At 41.3% G+C, this 24903-nt stretch overlaps 1 long non-coding RNA gene across 1 annotated transcript; it reads left to right on the forward strand.

Annotated features, from left to right (window-relative positions):
* Nucleotides 1–346: 346 nt before the first annotated feature.
* On the forward strand, nucleotides 347–23730 carry LOC141981299 (uncharacterized). The gene is made up of 4 exons (XR_012637724.1): nucleotides 347–427; nucleotides 1352–1433; nucleotides 6973–7063; nucleotides 23669–23730. It is a non-coding gene; the product is annotated as an uncharacterized LOC141981299 (long non-coding RNA).
* The last annotated feature ends 1173 nt before the right edge of the window (nucleotides 23731–24903 follow it).

The following is a 24903-nucleotide window of genomic DNA, read 5'->3' on the forward strand; positions in this document are numbered from 1 at the left end:
TTAAGTTTTTATTGTCTCATCCCTGTGCTTTTACCGGCTTGTCATGTTTTGTTATTACAGTGAAATGAGATGAACTCTTTGGTGATGATGAAAGTTTTAAATGGTGCCCATTAAGTGACCTGATCTCATTTCAGATATGGTGCCTCTACTGTTGGAAAGTTTCAGGAAAGCAATGAAGGGCGGGTCATGACAGACAGTTAAAATCCCTGCTTTGTTTTTCGAGTTCCAACATGGCATTTTGGCACTCCCCTGCTGGAATGGTTTGACATGTTCGTTTGGGTTGTATTTTAAAGTTTGATTTTCTTGTGTTCTTTTCTTGCTAATTTCCTTTTATTGTCCATGGCATAGTGTAACGCTGACAGACCCCGGTTGTTGGCATCGAACCTGGGACCTCTACGGCATGAGCTAAAAGCCAACTGCCTGTTAGGTAAGGCTGTAGAGCAGACTCATTTTATCTCTCTCTTTAAGTCGTCTCGGTGCCACTAGATGGGACAGAACACCACACCCAGAAGGTGTGTGGGTTACAATAGTAAAGAGGCAAAGAGTGTTCTTACCATTGAAAACAGTTAGGAGCCTGATCCGCCCTTGCAGTGGTGCAAGATCAAGCCCTCTCCTGTTTTTGTAAACAGCTATATTATTTGGTTTGATCCCTTTCAGTCAGTCCTTAATCTTTACACTTGTGTGTGTGATTATTCAGATCCTTCTCTTCTCTTACCTTTCTTGTGGCTGTTGCATGTTCCTATAATTTTCCTGATTTCCTTTTAGAAATGTTAAAACAAAGCCATGTGGCTTGATAACATTCAGCTATGATTTAAAAGTTATAAGAAAAATCCTTAAAGGGCTTTTTATCTTGCCTACACTGGGAAGTTATTGATAATAGGGGTCAACTACAGGGGCAGCTGAACCAAACGTTTGAACTGTAAGGTAGACAGGACCAAACTATACTAATCACCATGATTCAGATAGCATAGCGGAGCCCTTCCCCAGCAGCTGGAGTAATGTTTTCTTTTCTCATTTACTCATTCCTGACGAGACCCTGAGCAGAGATACAGTGAATTGTTCATATCCTATCAGTCAGCTTCAGTGAACAAGCCACTGAGGACTGCTGAGCCTCCATTAGATATTCACTGTGTATCATGAACTCCCACTGATTTCAGTGGGATGGAATTTTAGTCTTGATTTTATTTTTATTTCCTTGATTTTTGTCTATGTGTCTTAACATTAATTTAAATGAGTGTCATGTAATTTTTTTAACCAATGGGCTTTTTTCAATACGCCAAAGAAAAAAGTAATACCTCTGACATAAACAGAATGGAAATACCACAATAGATTATTAAAATCTCTCTTTTAGGTCCTGTCTTGAAAAGATGAGTTTCACTTTATGCACTGGGTAATCCCATTGATTTAGCTGAGATCACTCACAAGATGTAAAGGTAAGCATGTGCATAGGTCTTTGAAGGACTGGGATCTTGTTTTCAAGATCATTGAGCAAATCATAACTGTCTCACAATGTAAATTAAGGGATGTGATTCCCACTATTTTAATCACATGGAGTTCTTGTGCTGTCCTAGGAACACCACAATTAAAGACAAGGAAAATAATCACAATTATTAAGTATGACTGTAGCTTTTGTCTTTGTGGCAGGCAATTCTCAGAACACCTTCAGAGCTTTAACTTTTTTGGTGTTTTTGTTTGGTTCATTTTGTGGGCTCCCCCTTTAGCTCCATCAGGTTTAACGGGCATTGAAATTCTCTTTCAAATGTGTCCAGTACTCCTGTTTCCTACATAAAAGTCTTTCAGCTCTTAAAACAATATGTTTTACTTTTAAATAATTTTTAAAGAAAACTTAAATGGTCATCAAAGAAGTTACAGTCATTTCTTCTTACCGTCCTTGGAGAGGTTCTTCTTATTTTACTGAGTTTGGTAAGGAATTGCTTCAGCACTGCCAGATAACTAATTCATTCCCTAATTAATGTAAGTATTTGTATACTCAGATGGATTCTTACATCAATAACTAGTTACAGCATCAAATGGCTTTGCTTTATTTGTCCTTGAAACATCTTACTATTCATATAACGATGGTATCAGGCAATTACTATAAGATAGGCTTGCATTTAGATACAAAATATTTGAAAATAAACATCTCAAAACATATACCATCTTAAGCATGTGAGGGACAACCAAAGTTTTCACCTCGAAAAAGAAACATGAGTTAGAAGTAACCCGTGTCTTCTGTAAAACATTTCCAGACCATAAATGTTTTCTTAAAGATTGAAGAATGAACAACTAAAATTATTTATAAAAGAAATCCGTTCCACGAATGATATTTCTAGAATTTTTGCGTTAGTAAAAATCTAAAGGCTTTTCTTTTTGCAAAAAATGAAGAGGCCCACTTTTATCACTTAGTTTATTGCTCTGATAAGGCATCCTAAGTATCACTCCTCTTTGGAAATGCTCAATAGAGGGCTTCCTCACATCCTTTCATACCACTGGATCTCTTTCTAAAACATCAGTATCTTGTGAAGATTGTTTTCTTCAGAAACAGATCGTGTCTATACGAAACTGGTGACTTATACTAGGAGGAGGTGCCCTGTTCTTTGAGGAAATAATCTTATTGGTCGTTTGCCTTTTGACCAAATGGTTCCTAGATTTACAACCTAGCCTTTGTTAGTATATATACAATTTGCAGGTAGACTCCTTTCAAAAAATTCTAGACAAGGCATAAATCACAATAATTCAGATTTAGGACAGCTGCCTGAGCAAGGGGCAATGGACTAGATGACCTCTTGAAGTCCCTTCCAGCCCTACATGTATATGATTTCTATGATTATTTACATCTTTCAAACATAGTATAAAAGAATGTAATATAGAATGGTAATGAAAAATTAAAGTAATAAAGTTGTTTCCGGAGTCTATGTAAACACATATGAGGGGTAATAAATATGTTTTTATGGCTAAGGTGTATCAGCCTCTAACTCTTTTGGTGCCTATCAGTGGGTAATAGAAAGCAGAGATTTCCTAGGTCTTTCCTTCATTTGCTTGAACATTTCATTTTATTAAATAAGCAACCAAACACATGTGACCTGTCATAGTCTCAAGCATTATGTGTATGAAAGTAATTATAAGAATCTCCTAAAATTCAGTAAAGGTGCAGACAAATTTGTAATACCCTAAAATTATATAACATTATTAATAAATATTTTACATCAATATTGAGGTTTATTCCTAAACAGTAAGTGCAGAAAGACCTCTCAACAAATATAAAGTTCTTGTGAAAATTCACTGCTGAAGTGATGAAAGCTAATTAGCTGGCTTGCATTAATGTTAGGGAGGGTTTTTACAAAACACGTCCTTATGAAATACTGGACTTAAATCTCATTTTCAGAACAGAAAAGTAACTGCGTGAGTTCACAACAAGTAACTAAAGCCACAAAACCTCAGGGTAGTTTGCTGTAGAGAATGAATCTGCAAATGGTATTTAGGGGTGAAAAAAAGTCTGTATCATTCTGTGAAGCGTGATTCAAATCACTGCTAGCTCTGATGGGTCCCAATAACCACTCAGCCACATGGTTAAGTGAAAGGGTATTTTGCTAGAGCTGTGAGGAAAGGGGTAGGTTGCAAATACACTAGATACAGAGTTTTAAACAGTTACAGTTTAGAGTGAGCACTAGTGGTTCTTATCTGGGCCCCTTGGGCAGTTCAATCAAGGGTTACTAGAACATCTGCAAAAAAAACTCTGCCTGGAGAGGATAATTTGTGTCCAAACCTGACCCTGGGTGAATGTTCTCTTATCATTCTGCCCCTGGTCCTACTATAGAAACCACTATACACGAACATTGCCAAAGAAAAACTCCATGATTCGTTCCAGCTGTAGAAAAACTACAGTCTCAAGTCTGTCTACACTGCAACTGGTAGGCTCCTTCCCAGCTTGGACAGACAGACATGTGCTAGCTCCGCTCGAATTCGTGCACTAAAAATAGCAGTGTGTCCATGGTGGTTCAGGTTTACTGCCCAACTACATCCCCAGGCACCAAGCCTCGTAAATGGTAGAGGAGTGAAACTGCCAGTGAACTAGACTACTTACCCTCCAAAAACACAAAAAGGTGCATAAGAGCCTGAAAATGGTAGTCTTTCTTCTCTCATGGAAATCAGGGTGCAAGTATTTATCAGCTGGCAGTTGTTAGGTTTTGTTTTTGTTCATACATCCTGTGATTTTTTTCATATATTATTCCATACATTTTGGGTGACTGACTATAACTTATTCATATCTCAAAATCATATCCTGTGTCCTTTCCTTTAATTGCTATGAGTGACAGTCTGCTATTTTTCATATAACTCTCAGAGCTTAGTGTATGTGAGGGTGTGAGGAAAAAACTCTTCCTTGGCTAACTAGGTTGGAAACATTACTCATCTAACTCTTGCAAATATGGTGTAGACTCAGGATGCATAAGCCATAACAACAATAATAATTCTTATCTCTTGTATAGTGGTTTTATTTATAGAGCTCAAACATGAATAATGTTCTCTCTTAATAATGTTTTAATTATCTAATAATACTGTCTCCTAGAGCTAATCCTTTGTATGAAAGAACATTTGATTTTTTTATTTTTGTAAGTCAACTACTATGTGCTTATGAAAGGGAAAAACTAATGTATTGTGAAGAGCTACAAGAAGGTACAATGCAGATAGGTGCTATGCAAACAATCCTCCACAGTGTTCTGCCAATGCACGGTAGTCTGAAGCATGACTTTTGAGGGATGGGGCAAGAGAGCCAGAAATTCTCATTGTGACTGTTGTATTAACTTGCATTACCTATGTTATCGTAGTGTTGTGTTACCCTAGTGGATCAGTGTTAAATTGGGTGGATATTTTTCATCAACTATGAACACGACCAGTATCAAAGTTGTGTAATGAAGAAAATATTGTCTTTCTCCTGTGTTCAACATAGGACATCTAACAAAGGGCATATGCCATTTTAACCTTCAGAAGCATCTGATATTGGCCACTTCTGGAGTCAGTATCTAGATGTGATGGCTGGATTAGTGTGGTAAATCCCGTTTTGATAGGATTTAAATTGTTCACCAGAGTTTCAAGTTTAGGCAAACAAGACCATGAAGGTTTACATGCAGGGTGACCAGATGTCCCGATTTTATAGAGACAGTCCCGATTTTGGGGTCTTTTTCTTATATAGGCTCCTATTACCCCCCATCCCCTGTCCCGATTTTTCACACTTGCTGTCTGGTCGCCCTACTTACATGATAAGTGCAAGCTTAGTTTTCCCATTAGTCTCCGATGATCTGGTTTGCCTTGTTGCTGCTTCCGTCCAGGATCAGACCCCTATCTGCATCAGCTGACTGCAAAAGAGCCTGCTGAAATCATCATTTCACTGAGTGCTCAGGTCTCCCGGTACCTATTTGGAAGCAACCAGCTGAAAAGCGTCAGAAAGGAACAGCAGCAATCAGCTTAGCAAGAGCAACTGGAGATGTCTGAATTAATCTCAACTATTTCTGTTAATATGGATTGTAACGAGGGCTAAGGGTTGGTATGTTGAAAGCAAAAAAAGGAGATGGCAATAACTGAAACTATTGCTTTAAAATATACTGCTGTGGTTTTGTACAGTTAAGGCATCACTTTTATAAAACTAAGTATCTTTGTTAAAAGTGCAAAGAGCATGGGCAAAAACATCTTGTGTGCTTACTTCAGCTCAACTTTTGATCCACCGTAAGGTCACTTAAGAGCAAACACTTTTCCCCTACTTAGATGGGTCATGGTCCTCTTTGACTGACAGCCAGTATCACTCAGTCCTGGGGAACCTGGTTTCACAAACTGCATAATATTAGGGGGAGACAAAGTAAATGAAGGGAGGCATTAGTCTAGCCAATGTGCTCACTTATACTTTCTTTGTTGTTGGTTGGTTATTTTGTGTGTGTTTTTTTGTTTCCCTCAAGTATTTTTTCCATTAATTGAATTAGGTAGAAGTTAGATTTTTCTGGACAGTAATTGTCAGCATCATTCCTAGTTCCATTTTGAAGGATGGTGCCACGTTTGCTTTTGTACATTGTTCTGGTTCCCATACTCCCCAAAGTCCTTTTCTAAACTGATTGCCAAGTGGTTGCTAAGTCTGTTAGTTAATTCCCACTGCTTTTTCTATTTTGCTATTGTCTCTCTTATCAAATAATAGAGCCTTTGTTAGCTTCCCCTATTGAATGTCTATACACAAATTAGATATCAGGGCACTGAGACACACTAAACAATATGAACACGGTTATGCAATGCATTAATCATCAAGCTAACAGAAGAAGTTTAGCAAAAAAAAGGTAAATGCCATTAGCTATTACAACAAAGAAATCATTAAAAAGAAAAGGAGTACTTGTGGCACCTTAGAGACTAACCAATTTATCTGAGCATAAGCTTTCGTGAGCTACAGCTGATGAAGTGAGCTGTAGCTCACGAAAGCTCATGCTCAAATAAATTGGTTAGTCTCTAAGGTGCCACAAGTACTCCTTTTCTTTTTGCGAATACAGACTAACACGGCTGTTACTCTGAAAGAAATCATTTTATCTTCACTCAAAATATCTATTCGCTGCAGCTTAATATGTCTGCAGTGTTGTGTTTTAATCCACAATAATTCCTGTCCCTACTCTTTGCTCTAAATTCAGGTTGATTAAGATCATCCTTGATCTTACCATCTCCAATTACTTATTTCTTCCAGCATCTGCATGGACAAGTTATGCTCATCTGACATTATGGCCTTGCAACCTTTTCTCACGTGACATTTTAAGCGGAATGTGCTATTTTAATATTTTTATATCACGAGCATGAATAGTCTGAGGAGAAAAGTGCTTTGAATTCTCTATTAAACAAAGTTCTTGTTTTGTTTAGTTTGGGGATTGTTTTTTTAAAACAAGTGACAGTCTACACTGTGGGCCAAATTCATCCCTGATGTAATGCCAGTGTCCTTATCTTTTACAGGACACTTTACATAACTGTTGCATATGATGGGTTAAAGATTGGTGTTTTCATCATAATACAAGGAGGAAAAAACTATTTATGGCTTTGTATGGTATGTATCATTATTTATTCAGTCTACCATTATGTGATGCAAGGTAATGTACTCTCAGGGAAATCTTTCTGTACACTGTTCAATGCTGGTAGACTTCTTGCCTTGAGAAGCCTAAGTCCACAGCTTGTCTGTGTGTCTCTCCCTGCTTATTCTTAGCACATTAGTAAAAACAACATAGCTGCATATCAGCTTTCCAAAGAACTCTAATGGATTTCGGAACAACCGATATGTAGCATGGTTGTTAAGACTCTTTGTTGCATTCTGGCTAGTCTTGCAAATTTAGCCCCTCTTTCAGCCACGCACTTAAGCGCGTGCTTAAAAAGTTAAGTACGTGCTTAAGTGCTTTGCTGAATCAGGCCTTAAACTGTGCCTTTACTTAAATAATCATTTATGATGTTTTTACTTAATTGTAGTTCTTCATTTCCCTGTTTGTGTCTTGAATTAGGCAATCACTTTGCCTAATTAACCAGACATCCTATTAATTACTGAGCAGCAGCTAAAGTAATCTTTTTACTGTTCAAAAGAGTTGCATTTTTTTCCCACTTGCCCTGGAAATAGTTATCAGAATTTTTTATTTCCCTCCACTTCCTTATCATGCTTTTATCTGTTCCTTGTATTGTGCTTTTCTGATTTAAGCTGAAGGCTTTGCCACAGGGATCTTGACTCATGTGTTTTCTAAAGGAATGTCTTAACTTACAGCTCTCTATGAAAGATAATACTAAATAAACTTTTTACTGCCTTTTTTTGCTTCTTTTATTTTCTTCTGTAACCCTTAGCCACAATCATATACTCTGCTTCTGATTTGTCTCTGCTTTAAAACTATGGATATGATAGCTTTATATGAATGCATATTCTCCAGTCCTTCTCCTACATCTCCTCTCTGCAACTTTAGTCTCTTTATATTGATCACAGGTTTTTCATCCTAATGGGATTACTTTTCTTTGTAATTTAGTATCTAGGGTAAATTTTTCATAAGTGTTTAAGTAACAGGCTCCTAGGGCCCATTTTCAAATATGGCTTAGACATTTAAGAGCCTGTCAGTAACAGTCAATGGGACTTAAGCTCCTAAATCACTTAGCCTCTTTGAAAATTTTATCCCTTGTCTCTCAGATCCTTCCTCCTTCATCTTCGTTTCTGCAAGTCCAGTAGCAGTGGTTGCCAAAACTGTTTTTCATCATTTGTGTTGGGCAAGAATGTTGTGTCCTTTATGTAATAGCCCCTTCTGGCCTTAAAATCTATGGGAAGCACCCTAATCAAACCCTCCTCTAAAGTTACAGAAGCCTTCACTGGGCCCCATTAAAAAGCATCCTATGTTTCAGCTTCCTAATAAGAGATGTCAAGACAATTCAGATGCACAGGGGATCATCATTCCTGTTTTCATATCTCATTCACAAAATGAGATTTATAAACTGTTTAAAAATAAAGGCACACATAGGACCACTGCTGGAAGGAAGCAAAATGATGGCACAATCCTGGTCAGGCTGGTCAGAGCATATCTAGATATAAATATAATTGTAATGCAAAATAAACACAATGCTAATTAACAGCATGTTCCATTGGTGACTTATTGGTATGTGGTTGTTTTGGAACAACTCTTCATAACAATATTATTTATGAATTTAAGTATGTTCCATTGAATATTTTTAACAAATAAGTGACTCACAGGCAGAAAAGCATCGATTTATGTAGAGTTTGGTTTCTATTTTAATGGAGTAATTTAGTCTGGATAAAAATAAAGCATTTTACAATATTACTTTATACAGCCTGTATTATTGTTTTATAAATAAGGCTAAATATAAATGCTGCAGCTAAGAGGGATTCTTTTAGCTCAAGTGGTAGAGGCTTTGGGAGCAGAAAGTTCTGTTTATGATTATGAGGTGCATGTTGCCATGGTTGGTAGAACAGCTGATGACCAGGAAGTTCCAGGCAGTCACAGAATTCTTAGTGTCCACTCTGGATAAAGAAGGCTGTAGTCTTTTGTTCCATGACACTGAGAATTAGATTTGAACAAGAAGTTGGGTGGGATGGGAATTAAAAATTTCACAATAATTTCTGTTGGGATGACAGTGAAGACAGATTTTCCTTTTGTGCAAGGCTATATTCAGCTCTCGCTCTTCCAATTTCTAACGTCATCTACAGTGTGGGTGTTGTGGGGGGTACGGCATGGTTCTTCCTTCCTTCTTAAATGAGACACAGAGTATTTCATCCCTCTAACAGTTTCAGCAATTCAGAACACTGAAGGAAGGAGGTTGATTTCAGCTTTCAAAAATGGTCCAATTAGGCACCATTTGTTTTAATCAACAAGGAATATCTCAAATACCTAGACATAGCAGAGGCAACACTTACAGATGTGAATAATATTCCTCAGAACTGGCAACCACCAAAGAAGAGCTTAAGAGAAGCAATCCATCCCTAGAGCTTTTGACAAGGACGCCCTCAGAGGAGGGATCAAACAATTAAGGCATATGCAGTTATAACACCTTTGCTATTATAACCTGTCAGAGGAATAGATTCGTGTGTTTGCATTTGTCTTCATTGCATTCCCCGCCGCCCGCCCACCCTGCCCCTTGGGAAGTGAATGTCGGATTTTAGTGCCAAAGAAAATTTTCAGAATTGTAGCAATATGCTGCATGTGCCGCTCTGACTTTTCAGTATTTCCTGCTTTAATTGGCTGACGATATCCTTGATGGTAAATAGAATAGCAATACAGTCACTTAAGACACAAACTATTTAGCAGCTTTCAGTAAAATAGTATACTTCACACTTTTATATAGAAGGGAAAAAACAAGTATAATTATTTGCCAAAAAATAGTAGTGTGACAGACTGTGATATACAGAGCTTTAAGAACAGTGGGGACTGGGTGGTTACTGTACCTTTAAAGCCTGGAAAGTTCTATGTGGGAGAGTTCAAAACACTTGTCAGTGGCCAGTCAGCTATAGCCAAATTTGTTTAGGGACTGAACATAAGAATTGGGTGGGCTCATTATTCCTTATAACAAGTACGCTTGCAATGTGGTAATTTGATTACTGTGCTATTCTGATCAAATTAAAATCATTGTGAGATTGTTCAGTCAGAAATGGGTGTAAGTGATATGGTGGCCTCCATTTGCCAATTGGGGAGCACTTTGGAGGCGGAGACAAGCTTACAGTGTAGGACAGTTTTGTCTTTGCCTTGCTACTACAATGTCATTAGTATGGATCATTGAGCTATAGTAATAGTAATCAAGTGACAACTATATACTGTACACATGAAGAGCTGTCTTAAACCTGAAGATCACAGGCCACAGTATTCAAGAGAAATATATACATCTAAGAACCAGCAGACTTTCCTCCCAGTTGTACAGCCTCCAGAATATATCCAGACAGTCTTGAGTAAGCTAAGCACTTGGAGCTGGACTTTTAGCATTAATACGCCTAAGGTACTGATCACAAATTAAGGAGTCTTAAATAAAAGATCCTGAATTATGCCTGCAACCTGCTCTATGGAAATACAGGACACAGGAAGGACCAGTTTACCTGGGTCTCTCTGCTAATCACAGAAAGCTGATCAAATGGGTATACATTCCCCTGAATTGTAACAAGTGTTGTCAGCTATGTGCACCAGCATTAGGCATAAATCTCATCAAGATTCTCTGTAATATAATTTAAAGGAAAGGACCTTTCTGATCCAAAATTGGCAGTTCCTTAAATCCTATACTTATAAAAGAAACTCTCCATAGTTAAACTTCCAATTTTGTTTGTGACTTGAAATAATGTTTGTATGCAAGGTAACTGCCCATGTAAGAAATGAAGAGTCCTTAGTTTTGATGATGGTAATCATAGATGGCTTATTGAACTGTACAGTGTTAAATAATTGTATAGACGAATTCCATCTTTGAATTCCCCGAAAACTAGTTACTAAAAAAAAAAAAAAAAAAAAAAAAAAAAGCGTCCAGCATTTCCTATTTAGTGAATCTTGCATGGGTTAAATTGAAATATGTAGTGGGGTGACACCAGTATTTTAAGTTTTATTCTCCCAGTCTCTTTCTCCTTGAAAAACTATGTCATCGGTGAAAGATATTCCATTTTTGGAAATCAGAACTCGACCTTATAGCACTCCTTGAATACGCCAAGATATTCTCTTTATGTTGCCCAATTAAACAATTCTCCAGGCACCATATAGCCATCTATTGTATGTTACCTGTTAAAATGTCCTTATTGTACACAGACGTACATCTGTGAGAGCAGCAGAGAAAATGTTTCGTCACCATGTTTCCAAACTCCTTAAATTAACAATTTAATTAAGCAATCCATTCAAACTGCCTTCTGATATTAGAATTTTTCTTCTTCAGATCCCTCTGTTTTTACTGCCTCATAATTTGAACAAACATTTTTGATTGGCCAAATGGTCATACTGAGCTTTTTATAGATCTTAATTAAACTTATCTTGATTTCTTCATCTGAACTCTGGCAAACAGAATTCTTGATATATTAACTAAATTCTTCCTCTAATATGCTCAGGTCAAAATATGCAAACATCAGTGCCTAAAGTAGTTATTAGTTCACTTGTACTACTGTAGTACATAAAGGATTCAACTGAGATTGGGGCTTCCATTGGGCTGGGCACTATACAAACACACAGTTAAGTGACAATCCCCGTACCACAGAACTTAGTCTGAATAGCTAAGACAGCCACAAGTAGTATTGTTGCCTCTCTCTGGCCTGAACAGTTAAACAAGCCTTTCTGGATGGTTTCCATTAGAAGGAAAAATGGATAAGTTTATTCTTTGGTGCAATTCTCTTTATTTACAAAGAGTATACACAAAGTCCTGTTTCCCTGAACACAGTAGCTTCCCATAACAGCAGGCAACTTCCTTGCTGGCAATTTCCAAATCTGACCTTCCCCTCTGGTCTGTGCCCAAAGGGGTTCTGTGTCTCTGCTTCCTCTCAGAACTACACTCATGACTTGTCTTGCTATCTGCTTGCCAGAAAATCTCCCAGCCCCTGTGTCTACAACCAGGGAAACCCTCAACCCACATGGTTTAGTTTCTAATCAGGCCTTGCCCCATGGCCCATTGCCTTGGGCAGTGGCTTCTATTGTTTCCAGCTATCGCACTACATAAGAGGGCTTAATTGCTACTTCTATTTAGCCTGAAAGAAGTATGCTTGGCACACTCATCCACTTTATCGAGGTATGTAATTGTCTATAGATCAAAGACTACTTGATGTCAACCATTAACACTTCCCAGCATAACAGCAGTATTATCCCAATTTTACAGATGGGAACTGAGTCAAAGAGATATTAAGTGATCTGTCCAAGGTTACACAGGAAGTTTGCAGTGAAACCAAACCCAGATCTCCTGAGTTCTAGGCCAACTTCTTAACCGCAAGACCAACCTTCCTCTCAAGTTTGGTATCTAAATCTATATTTAACACCTAAATTAGGTCTCAATCATGCAAACATTTACATGAGTTTAACGTAGCAGTGGGCTAAACTAAAGTCAATGAATGGCACTACTCACATGCCTGGAGTTAGTTAAGCCTGTTTGCAGGATCAGGACCTAAATGGACTCATTTTCAAAGGTGCTGAGCACCTGCAACTCCCTAAAAATCAATGGAATTCATGTGTACTCATCATTGCTGAAAATAAAGCCAGTTATTTAAGTTTGTAGCATAAATATGAATTTGGGGCCCCATGTCTAGACATCCATTTTCCCAATTTTTGTCCCCAGTGCATCTGTAAGAAACTATTTTTGATTTTACAAAAACAATCTTGGCAAAGCTGACGGTTATTTGAGGTGGGAGTTTTACTTGCTATACTTTTCTGAATTATTTTAATTACACAGCAATTAGACACCCCCTTGCTCAGTTAAATTGGTGTAATTTTATACAAAGCAACCTTAGACTATTTTGAGAATAAAGGACCCGCTTCATTGGAAGTGTACCAGCTCCGCTGGCCAGTCTATTCTGTTTTTTCCTGTTTAAATCACTTTGGTTGAAATTAAAGTGCTGGTCTGAATCAGCATCATCAGGAACTTCACAAGTTTGTTTAACATACAGTGTGCCTATTCATAAAAATTGTGGTGTCTTTTAAAAGTGTCATGGAACATCTGTATATCACTGCATGTTTTTATGCTAACTAACCATTTGTTATGCTGACCCGTTTGCTACAAACACCAAAGATGTCCAAAGGAGGATAAACTCTTTGCAGGAGCTCTATCAAGAAGCAAAAGACCAAGTTGTTTTTAACACAGAATGATTAAAAATTACATCTTTAGTTGTGCCAGCACACAGCTCAACTTAGCTTAAAACAGAGGGAGGCAAAGGTGGCTGTAAACCACCTTTTCAACTTCTGTGATTCTAGAGACTGAACTGACCCTGGCACAAGTCAGAACTGCCTTTAAACTGCACTAACTGGGCCCCTAGTGGTAAGGATCACCAAAGAGCATCATGCTCCAGCCCTGCCCCTGACACGCTTCCAGTGTCAGGTGAAGGTTACAACACGAGTGCAGTTAGAGCACATTACAGTGCCTTTACACTACCTGGGCTTTCCCCAGCATCGGAAGAATCCCTCTCTGCTCCTTTAGGGTTGTCTTCTAGCTGCTTTGCACATCCTAAGCAGAGCAAACCAATGGAATGGGGGCCAAGGATCTGGCCAGGAATCTCTCAAAAACTCTTAGCTAATTACTCTCTCATGACCAGCCTTGACAACCGGCCCAGATGGCACAGAACCCAAGTTTTCATTTAACCTACAAATCCAGGGCAGTTCACAGTCTGTTCCTTGTAAGTCCCAGGCCTTCTTCTCAGGCCCTGGCTGTGCTACAGGGATGCTGTGGGTTGGACACTTGCTCTGGTGGTGGCCACACGCTCTCAGGCTCTAAGTGGTAGAACCCTTCTTCCCAGTGTCGCCCCCGCCCTGTCAGGGTTACGATCCAAGCCTGACCTGCAGAGCCTCTTGGCTGAGGCGTCTCCCTGTGCTGGGCCCGCTGCCCAGGGTCCCCCTCGCTCTTCCCACCTGCTCACCACACCCAGCCCCGCACTGCTCCAGCCCCAGCTCCATCACTCTGTCTCAGCACGGCTGCTGCTCTGCCTCCAGCTCCCTGGGCTGCTTCTTTGGCCCCTCTGGCTCTGGTTGCTACAGCTCTGCTCCCAGGACAGGTCTGCTCTGCAGGCTGCCTCTGTGACTCTGCTCCCAGCACTGACCTGCTTCGTGGGCTGCTTTTCTGGCCCCTCTGGCTCTGGTTGCTGCAGCTCTGCTCCCAGGACAGGGTCTGCTCTCTCTGGGCTGCTTTTCTGGTCTCTCTGGATCTGGCACAGCTCTGCTCCCCAGCTTAGCTTGGGCCCCTGCTTTCTCCTTAATTCGGCCCCACTCTGTCTGACCCAGGCAAATCCAGCTCACACGGAGGACGGGACCTCCCTGGCCTCCTGACTCCCTGATTAGCCTGCCCGCCCTGTCATTCAGGCTGACCTGGAGCATTGGCCTCTCCCCATTGTTCCTGGGGACTATCAGTCTCAGGGTTCTGGTTTCCCATAGACCCTTCCCCTTTTAGCACTGGGAGCTAGCAACTAAAACACCCCCCGCTGAATGTTAGTAAGGGGGCAACAGTCCCCTTACATAGGGACAGCGTGCATCTCCCTGAAGTACTAGCACAGAGACACCCAGGAACCAAGGTAAGCTCCATGAATGTTAAATGTGTTACAATCGCTGTTTAACAGCAGTCTACGTGCCAGGCAATCATAGCATATCCTTACTAAATGACAACAAGAGACCTCAGATATCATTGCCAATGGGGGAGGAGGTATCCACAAGATTATTAAGATATAGTCAAATGCTTTAGAAACTGTGGCCATATTATATATGGCTAGATGTGTGTTTGCTAAACTTCTAAAGAAGGCACTTGGGAAAAGGAAAAGCATTGAAAGCCTAGCGAGACAATGCATTCTGTGGTCCTTATGGCCTTTGATGGTTGAAATCATGCCAGAGTTTCTTGACTGCCCGAGAGCTGTGCAAATCTTTCATAACACAGTCTGAAAACCTGGAAAGCTCACCAGATTTAAGGCTTCATGACAGACCAGGCATGTGAAAAGGTTTGTTAAGACTTCCTTTGCCATGACCTCCTATGAAGTGACCCTTTATAAGTTTTGCACAAACATACACAGCACTGTGCAGTCTTTGTCTATGAAAGTAAAATGCATCACAAAAGCCTTTTCACTAAGCTCAAAATTATTTGGGATAAAAATATATTAGTATTTAGAACTGGTTGGAATTTGAACAATTTTTAAAAGCTTAAAATTTGAAAGACTTTTTTTAACCAGCAATAGTCAAAAAATGTCAAATAAAATTGAAATTTGGGAGGGAAAGCCATGAATTCAAAAATTATCCCTTTCTTAACCAAATCTGTTACTATGAGCTAGTAGTAATTTACAATAGTGAATCTCGGAGTAAGGAGAAAAATTTGCATATTTATAAGGAAATGTTTTTCCTATTGAAAGCTACTGTTTCAACTCTTAGCAGAGGAAAATGTCATATCTGATTAATTGATTAGTATGAGCCTATCCGCATAGCATTTGAGTGTATGGCATAGGACCATACAATGCCAAATTGCCTACAATGACATAAACCTCCTCATGCCCTGTTTTACCCCAACCAGCCATAACCCACTGATGGTTCATGGTTAAGCAGATTGTACCTTGCTCTGGCCTTTATAGCTTAATAAAGTCTACCTCTGGCAGACTGTGAGAAACCAGCCTAAGGAGCCTTACAGTGTAAATGACTTAGCTCAAATACCCAAGTCTGGGTGAGTAGGGACTGTCAATGAAAGTGCCTTAGATTATGTTAGCTGTTATGAAGGACCATCAGGAGAGAAGTGCATTTTATGGTAACCACTTCCACTTAATGACTTTAGAGATAAGGGTCAATAGCCAGAATAGAATCTGGAGAACTCTGCAGTTCACAGAGCATAAGCATTATTTGCTTGCAATGGCTAACTTGACTAGGTTGTGAGGCTGCTTCATTCTACACTAACTGAAGCTTCTGAATGATCTTTAATGCTAAAGCTAAATAGAACACATTGTAGTAAGCCAGTTAAAGGTGAAAAAGGCACAGATGACTAGTGAGGTCTGCATCACCAGGGGATGAATGTAATTGCTTAGCTAACCACAAATGAAAAAAAGCAGTATGAGCCACTGCTGCTCTCTGGGAATCTAAGAGCATTATCTTGACTCTGCTCTTCTTGTAACCAATTCTGGGCAGCTGAAATTAAATGCTGCTGAAGTGATTAACTTGATTCTCATTCAGATCTCTTGTGAGTTCGTTATAGATACTATTCTGGTACGCAGACATGACAGTATCTTAGCATTGCTGGGCTGTGACTGTTTTACAGTAAAGCAGGATGCACAGACTTTTCTCTGAGGAACTTGCCAGGCCCCCTTGGGGCACAAATCTACTTAAGGTTCAGTAGATTATAACCACTATTGACATTACTACAGAGGTGCCACTACAAGTCCCATTATTCAGTGCAATGCTCCAGGTGACCACAGACTACATTATATGACTCTGTGGGCTGTATTTAGCTCATGAGCTATACTTTGGCCATCTCCAAGTTCAAACTTGTGTAACGAGCCTGCTGGCTCATTAGTGGGTACCCTTGCTTCCAGAATGACCTGGGGAGGGGAAACTGGTAATGACAGAGCTCGTTCTGGGAGGGACATGGGTCAAATTCAATATTGAGCCAATAGAGAGTTCCATGATGTCTAGTGAACAGAAAAAGATTACAGGGCACTCAAATTCTATAGTAATGGGGACCATATAAGTAGCCTACCTATATAGCTGTAACTGTTTATGCCATTGTACCTATGGTATAAGGTGCTGGAATCCAAAGGTCTAGTGACTGAAGTTCTGTCAGCACTTGCCTTGAAGTCATGGTACCACTGGTGTGGTAATGATTATCTGAGAAAGTATGTTGTGCCAAAACACCTCAGTGACCCCATCAGATATGGCTACTTGAATGTGCAGCACTAATTTAAAAGTGGTATTAATTCATTTTAAAATACTCACTTTTTTGCAGACAAAAGACATTTTGAGCAACAGCCTGTTGTACACCCCAAGGACACCTTGAGATCTTGTAAGAAATGTAATTGCTAGTATAATTCTATAATTAATTGTTGGATATTTAACAGTGCAGTATCCTGGTACAAGTGTGTGGCATAGCTAATCTTTTACCCTTATTTGCATTACAGTAGTGCCAACAGGCTCGAACCAAGATGAGGGTTGCATTGTGCTAGGTGCTAGGTAAGCACATATTTAGAGACCATCCCTATCCTGAACAGCTTACAATGTAAATAGAGAAGACAGAAGTGGCAGGGAATTACAACTCAAAGTCATCCAACGGGTCAGTGGTAGTGCTGGCAATAGAACACAGGACTCCTGAGTCCCAGCTCAGTAGCACATTCACTATTGTATGCTGCTTCCACAAGGGTCTTGTAGGTACTGCCTGATCAGAAAGAGGTGAACAATGTACCCTGGCAGTGAGTATATTCCAAGGAAATTCTTTTGTGCAAAGCTTTACTGACTAATCTCTCTCTAAACCATGCAAGTTTTTAATAGAGCCATTATTAGAAGGTGCCACTCAACTTGCTGAGTGACTTGCCTGGACCTCCCTCCAAGGCAGTGTACTCTCCTGGCCAGTTGGCCTCTTCTCTGAAGTCAGCTTGCAAAAGATATAAATATTTGAGTCTTGCCTCTGCCTCTACAATCACACAATAGCCTTTAGTTGTATAGGGGCAAGTGGAAGGATTCTTGTTTTAAACAGAGATGCTATCCCCTCTGAGCGGCCTTACAGGAAGTGGCCAAGAAGACAAAAAACTCAATAAGGTGCACATTGCAGAATTTCCAGTGAATTGTCCTTCAGCAAGAGAGGGTGACAGAGTGTTGCAGGAGATGAGGCCTCCAGGCCTCATGCATACTCAGGGAAGAAGACTTCCCACATACAGCTGCAGAGGCAAGGACCCATCCAGCTGGCAAGCTCCTCTTCTTGTGACTCCCTGGTCCTTACTCATATCTGGCAGCAAAGCTCCTATAGGAATTGTGCCTGATCCAGGTATCACTAACAATTTTATACATGCACATTCATACCACAAAATAGCAAATCCAGCATGCTGGCCCCGTTCAGGCTGCAATCCACACCAGTAAGGGGCTGTGTTACCACTTGTCCTGCAATTCTGGGTGTGTCACAATGCTTTCTTTGCTGCTGTAGCTCCAACCTGGCAAGCTCAACTAGCCTATCAGCATTCAGGTCACATCTTGAGTATCTGTGTACTAGACAGCCTGGTTCAACAGCTCTGACCCCAGCTGTCTGTCTACAGCCCCAATCTGGTTTCTACCAGCCTTGGTTACTACTTGTAAAGTGACCCCAACACACCCCCAGTCCTGGATTTTCCCAAAACTGTGTCCTCTGCAATGCCCAGCCCTCTCCTGGACAGTTCAGAGAATAAGGTTCGTTTGTTTCCCTAAAGACACCAAACCCACCAGCTTGCCACAATAACTGGCATTAACATTCACTTTAATTCAAACACAGTGACTTATAGTAAAAATAAAACAAATGTATTAACAATAGAACATAGGTTAGTGATGCCAAGTAAAAGCAATTAAGGTAGAAAGGATTACAAGCAAAGAAAAATGAAAACACACATCTAAAAGTCTAGATACAGCCTTTATTCAAGTGGTTCCTCACCTATATTCAATTTTGAGAAACTTCAACCCCCATTTGGTTGAAGGATCCATCTTTCTCAGCTTGCCAGGGCTCTGTTCCCTTGTGTCTGTCTAATGATGGATGTCAAAGATGGTGTCTGTCTTTGCTCATGTTCTCCAAAGTTTAATGAATTTGTTTCAAGAGGCAGGATGACCTCATGCTTTTCTTCATGTCCTGTGGGCTTCCCATCCCCTGTATGTAAATGGGGCTTCCATTGTTTTCATTCCGCCATATTTAATTTACATAGGAAACAGATAAATAACTGCCCTCTCTCCTGTCTGGGGTGGAACTTGTTTCTCCCTGTTTGGCCACAGACGTTAAAACGTAACATCATCGAGTATCCATGTTTCCTCAGATAGTGTTAATACATACATTTCATAATGATATGAATTACAAGTGTGTCATTAACCTTCAGAAAAGACCTCACTGTATACAATTTTATAATTCAATTCCTTATCGCTTGAGGTTCAACTGTCCTGTTTTTATAGACCAGTGAACCTTTGCAATGGATTCTTCTGAAGGTTACCACTCAAAGGGAAGTGTATGCAAGCTTGAGGAAGGCGGCATGGAGTCTGGGGGTGAAGGAAGCTCCATGCTCGGTCTTCTCCCACTTGTTATCTTAAATACAAAGTGTTCTGTTTCCTGCTGTCTCCTTCCCCTGCTGTCATGATGGTCCTGTTTACTGCTTGTATATAAATTGAAGTGAACACATGTTCCTTTGTTTAGGATAGACTTGTTTAACAACTCCCTGGACATACCTGGTTTACACACACTTTGGTCGTATTTCCAGCATATATGCATACCTCTTAATCCACATTGCGTACACACATCACTCAAGAATATTGATAATCTGGGAGTTATTTGTTTTCAAATGATCCCTCATATTTTGTACAAGGATTATTATAATAGTGTGTAGGGTGGAAATACAGGGGTGCTTAGTGTCGGACACTCCACAAAAGAATATGAATTAGATGAAAAAATCAGCACTGTCCCCATATCAACTGTCATTGCTCTTATTCCCTCCACACACACACACCTCCAAAACAGGACAGTGCAGCATTCTCAGAGTATCAACAAATTCCAGCTATTTTAAATCAAAGTTGGGAGTGAGTTCCAAGGCTGAGAGCCCCTAGGGGAAAATACCTTGCCAGCACCTCCTTCCTCTTAAATGGCAGGGACTCTAGCTAAACCACCTTTGCTGATAACAAATGTAGTAGCCTCTCAAACTAGCAGGCCCCAAGCTATGTTGGGTTTCATAGATGAAAACCAATGCCTTAAACTCCACCGGGATTCCAATAGACAGCTAATGAAGATAACAAAACACTAGAACAAAAAGCTTAACAAATGGACTGTCATGCTTTGCAACAGCTTTGGTTTTCTAGTGGATGTAAGGGGTAGAGCATCAGGCAGGTTTGAGTGAGTGGAAGGGAGGGATGCTGCAGCAAGGTGGGGGGCTGAACAGCAGCAATGCTACTGCGTAGTGTGGTGTGACTCAGTGGCCAGTCCAGCAACCCAGTTTTGGGTGATGCCCAATGGATTAAACGTTGCTCTAACTGCCAATTAGAGTCTCTCCTGAAAATGCAGTGGATCTATAGGTGACGGTGCCCTGGAGATAAGCCAGTCTCTGTCCTGTTTTTGTACAGTGTATATTACTTATTTGTACACATCTTATCTTTCATAGTGAAACTAAATCTACATGCAGCTACCACCATGCTTCATTAAATAAGCAATTAAGGGAAACGTTTATAAGTCACGCACCAGATACTGATTGGTTGGAAATTGACTTACAAATCAGTATTAAGATTTCTCGGCATGCCTGTGCCACTCAGCATCACATTAGCCTGTGAACCTCATAGTTCCCAGAGCAGGCCCGCCAGTGACCTGGCTAATGGGGATCACAGATGCTATTGTGTAGGGGAACTGATTTTCAGAGAACTCAGAACTTCTGCAGCACTATATACATAGTAAAAATCATTGCTAGGACTCTTGTTCCCTAGTTAGGTAGAATATATAAGCATTGTGGAAATGAACTAGTCCTAGATCAGATGCAGTGTCTTGGGGCAGTAGAAAATTTCTGGTGTACCTAAAAATGAGGGGTGGGCATTGAGATACAAATGGGGAAACAAAATGACCCATAAAAAGAAGATGAGGGTAAAAGGGAAAATAATAACAAATCCCTCACATACTGCTTGCAGGTGAGGACAGCATCTTAACAGAGGTACTTGGTCAGGAATGGGATCATGAGTAACAAAAGGAAAATACGGAAACACACCAAAGGATCATTCACCTTAATTGTGACCATATCGGGAATGGGTAATAAACTTCATATTGACTAGATGTTGCTTTCTGTGATGGAGCCTACAGGCCCCACACTGAACCAGGGCTGGGAGCAGAGCAATGCTGGGCCAGGGGGCCCCTGCCCTCAGCACGTGCAGGTTTAAAAGGACACTGGTAGCTCAGGGACAGCAGGGAAGGAGCTGTATGCTGAACTAACAAACAAGGCTGGTGTTTACAACTGTGTTAGGTGAGGTTACAGCTTTGTGAAGGCTACTTTAGTAGCAGGGATTTGGATTCCCCCCTCTTTCGGAGCTGAGAGCCTTAAAGGAGATTGCTTGAACAGGTCATTAAGAGATGGAGGAAAAACTTCTAAGCCAGCAATCATAACCCAAACTGAAGAGCTCCAGGCTGATAGGAGGAGACCTCAAGGGAAAGCCTAATTTGGGGTAGCTCAATAACTGGGCTATGATAACCCCCTGCGGCTCTGGGTTGGGACCTGGTGCAGTGGGTGGGCCTGGGTCCCCCCTACCTTGTCTCTCCCTCCCTGCTTTTTGGTAGGGACAGATCCTCTGGGGAGCAGTTGGAGCACACAGGAGTAAATGAGGCCACAGCTGGGGCCCTCTGGGACAACTAAGTTGCTGGAAACCATAGAACCATGGCCTCACCACTAGGCCAGCCGGTCATTGGACTATCTTGCTATGCTTTCACAAATCATCATTTTAAAAAGCTCAATTATTACTTTGAAATGTGATGTTATCCACCTAATTGTTGTTATGCTACGCTTTCAAGGTTAGTCCTCTATAAGGGCTTATTAGACTCCCATCAAAGTCAATGGACAAGCTTCTGATGACTTTGATGAGGGCTGTATTGGGCTCTGCAAGACTAATAAACAACACAGATCAATCATTCCTTATGTGGCTGGCAGGCTAGAAAATGCCACTATTCTGTTAGTTTAGATGGCCTGCCTCAGTGCTGTGTCTTCTTGATCGTGTTCTCATGTGCCATCTTGTGGCCATATAGAGTTCATGCTGCTCTCCCTAGAGCAGTAATCACAGATGTGGGATTGTTCCCTCCACTGTATTCTCCAGCACTGTCCTGTCCAGTTCAAAATGACCAAAATGCTGGGACCTCCACCACTTCTTTTCAGAGCTGGTGGAACATGCAAAGCTACCTAGAACAAAATGCTCCTATCTACAGCCGGGGTCTGTCCTAAATGTGTACAATCTAAGAGCCAAACAATGTATGAAGAGTGGGAGAAGAGGAATACAATCTAATATATTCAGGATTTGAAATTTTTGTTATTATAGGCTGGTAGCAGCACTACCTATTATTAAGGTTGCCCGACACTTCCAATTCTAAGACCATATTTTCAGTTGCTTATAACTTTGCCAAACTTTGGGCTGAAATTTTACATGCCATCTATATGTTGCAGGCTGAATTATTTGTTGTTGTTTTGTTTTTTGTTTATTTCATCTAAAACAGTCCAGTCACTTCCAAGAACAAGGCTAGGGAAAACATTATTTTGCCCATATTAAAAAACTCTGGTAACTTTTTCTTTGAATAGCTCCAGAGCTCCCATGCTCTGAAGCAGGGACTTGAAATTTGGCAGGGGGAGGCCTTTGGCCATTCCTGGGAAAATCTGTTGAAATTTGGCCAATTTAAAAGGCTTTGAAAAACCGCAGTTTGCCTATCCTCACTGAAGACTTCTTTGATTTTAGCAACTAAAATCTCTGTTCTCACTGAGCATGCTCCCCTCTTCGTTCCAATGTGGTGACCAGACTGCATGCACCATCACCACAAAGAAACGGAGACTGAAATGCACGAGCCCAAGGCTACTGGGGTTTCACTGTAATGGCTGCTCCCAGCTGCTCCAAGCCAGGCTGGGGCTGGGTATTGGAACTGCAAATAGAAGCCTGTCTCACCTCTCTATGACCCACCTGCTCACACAGAAGTGTGCAGGAGGAAGTCGCCTGACTTGAATCCAAGAGGGGACAAAACTGGACAGAGAGGAGGGAAGGGAGTAGATTGGTACAAAGAGTCTGGTGAGACTGGGACTGGTGCGGGAAAGAAACCATAACTTGCTGGGCAACAGACTGGGACTAAGAGCTGTCGATGGGCCTGGTCTACACTACAGGGTTAGATCGAACTTAGCCACATTAGGTCGATTTAAAAATGACTGCTTCCACACAACCAACCCCGTTCCGTCGACCTAAAGGGCTCTTAAAATCGACTTCTGTACTCCTCCCCGACGAGGGGAGTAGAGCTAAAATCAACCTTGCTGGGTCGAATTTGGGGTAGTGCGGACGCAAATTGACTTTATTGGCCTCCAGAAGCTATCCCAGAGTGCTCCATTGTGACTGTTCTGGACAGTACTTTGAACTCCGATACACTAGCTAGGTACACAGGAAAAGCCCCGGGAACTTTTGAATTTCATTTCCTGTTTGGTCAGCGTGGCGAACTCAGCAGCACTCAGCAGCACAGGTGACCATGCAGTCCCCCCATCATCTCCGTCCCTGAGGTTATCGCAGATTAGAAGGTGAAAAAACCACACTTACGATGACATGTTTTCTGAGCTCATGCAGTCCTCCCGCACTGATAGGGCACAGCCAATGCATGGAGGCATTCAGTGGCAGAGGCCAGAAAAGAATTAAGTGAGCGCGAAGAGCGGAGGCAGGACGCGATGCTGAGGCTAATGGGGAGCAAATGGACATGATGAAGCGTCTGTTGGGGGAGCAAACATACATGATGAAGCATCTGTTGGCGCTGCAGGAAAGCCAACAAGAGCACAGACCCCCACTGCATCCACTGTATAACCGCGTATCCTCCTCCCCATGTTCCATAGCCTCCTCACCCAGATGCCCAAGAACACAGGGGGGAGGCTCCGGGCATCCAGCCACTCCACTCCAGAGGATGGCCCAAGCAACAGAAGGCTGTTATTCAAACAGTTTGATTTTTAGTGTGGCTACAATAACCAATGTGGCCTTGTTCTTCCCTCCTCCCCCACCCCACCCAGGCTACCTTGTCCGTTATCTCATTTTTTTTTAATTAATAAAGAAAGAATGCATGGTTTCAAAACAATAGTTACTTTATTTCGAAGGGGGGAGGGTGGTTGGCTTACAGGGAATTAAAATCAACAAAAGGGGTGGGTTTGCATCAAGAAGAAACACACACAACTGTCACACTGAAGCCTGGCCAGTCATGAAACTGGTTTTCAAAGCCTCTCTGATGTGCAGCGCGCCTTGCTGTGCTCTTCTAATCGCCCTGGTGTCTGGCTGCTCAAAATCGGATGCCAGGCGATTTACCTCAACCTCCCACCCCACCATAAATATCTCCCCCTTACTCTCACAGATATTATGGAGCACACAGCAAGCAGCAATAACAATGGGAATGTTGGTTGCGCTGAGATCTGACCTAGTCAGCAAACAGTGCCAGGGAGCTTTTAAACGTCCAAAGGCAGATTCTACCACCATTCTGCACTTGCTCAGCCTATAGTTGAACTGCTCCTTACTACTACTAGGTTTCATGAGCCATGGGAGCAAGGGATAGGCTGGGGTAGATGCAACCATGTGGTACTGCCGGCCGGAAGAGAAGCCTCCAGCTCACATGATATTCCAGGCAGGACTGAATCTCCATGAGATGAAACTTAAAGAAGAGAATGACCTGGAGTCTCTGGCTCCCATTCGGTCCTCTAAGAGGAGGATAGCCATGTCTGTCCAGGTGCCCCGATCAATCTCACTGAGGTCTGCCAGGAGCACCCAGGAGACGTACGACGGCTATCAGTCCTACTGCACAATCTGCTGCGAAGACAAGGAGCTGCTTCTTTGTAGCAATGCA

Source organism: Natator depressus, chromosome 2 (assembly GCF_965152275.1).
Source record: "Natator depressus isolate rNatDep1 chromosome 2, rNatDep2.hap1, whole genome shotgun sequence".
Lineage (NCBI taxonomy): Eukaryota > Metazoa > Chordata > Testudines > Cheloniidae > Natator > Natator depressus.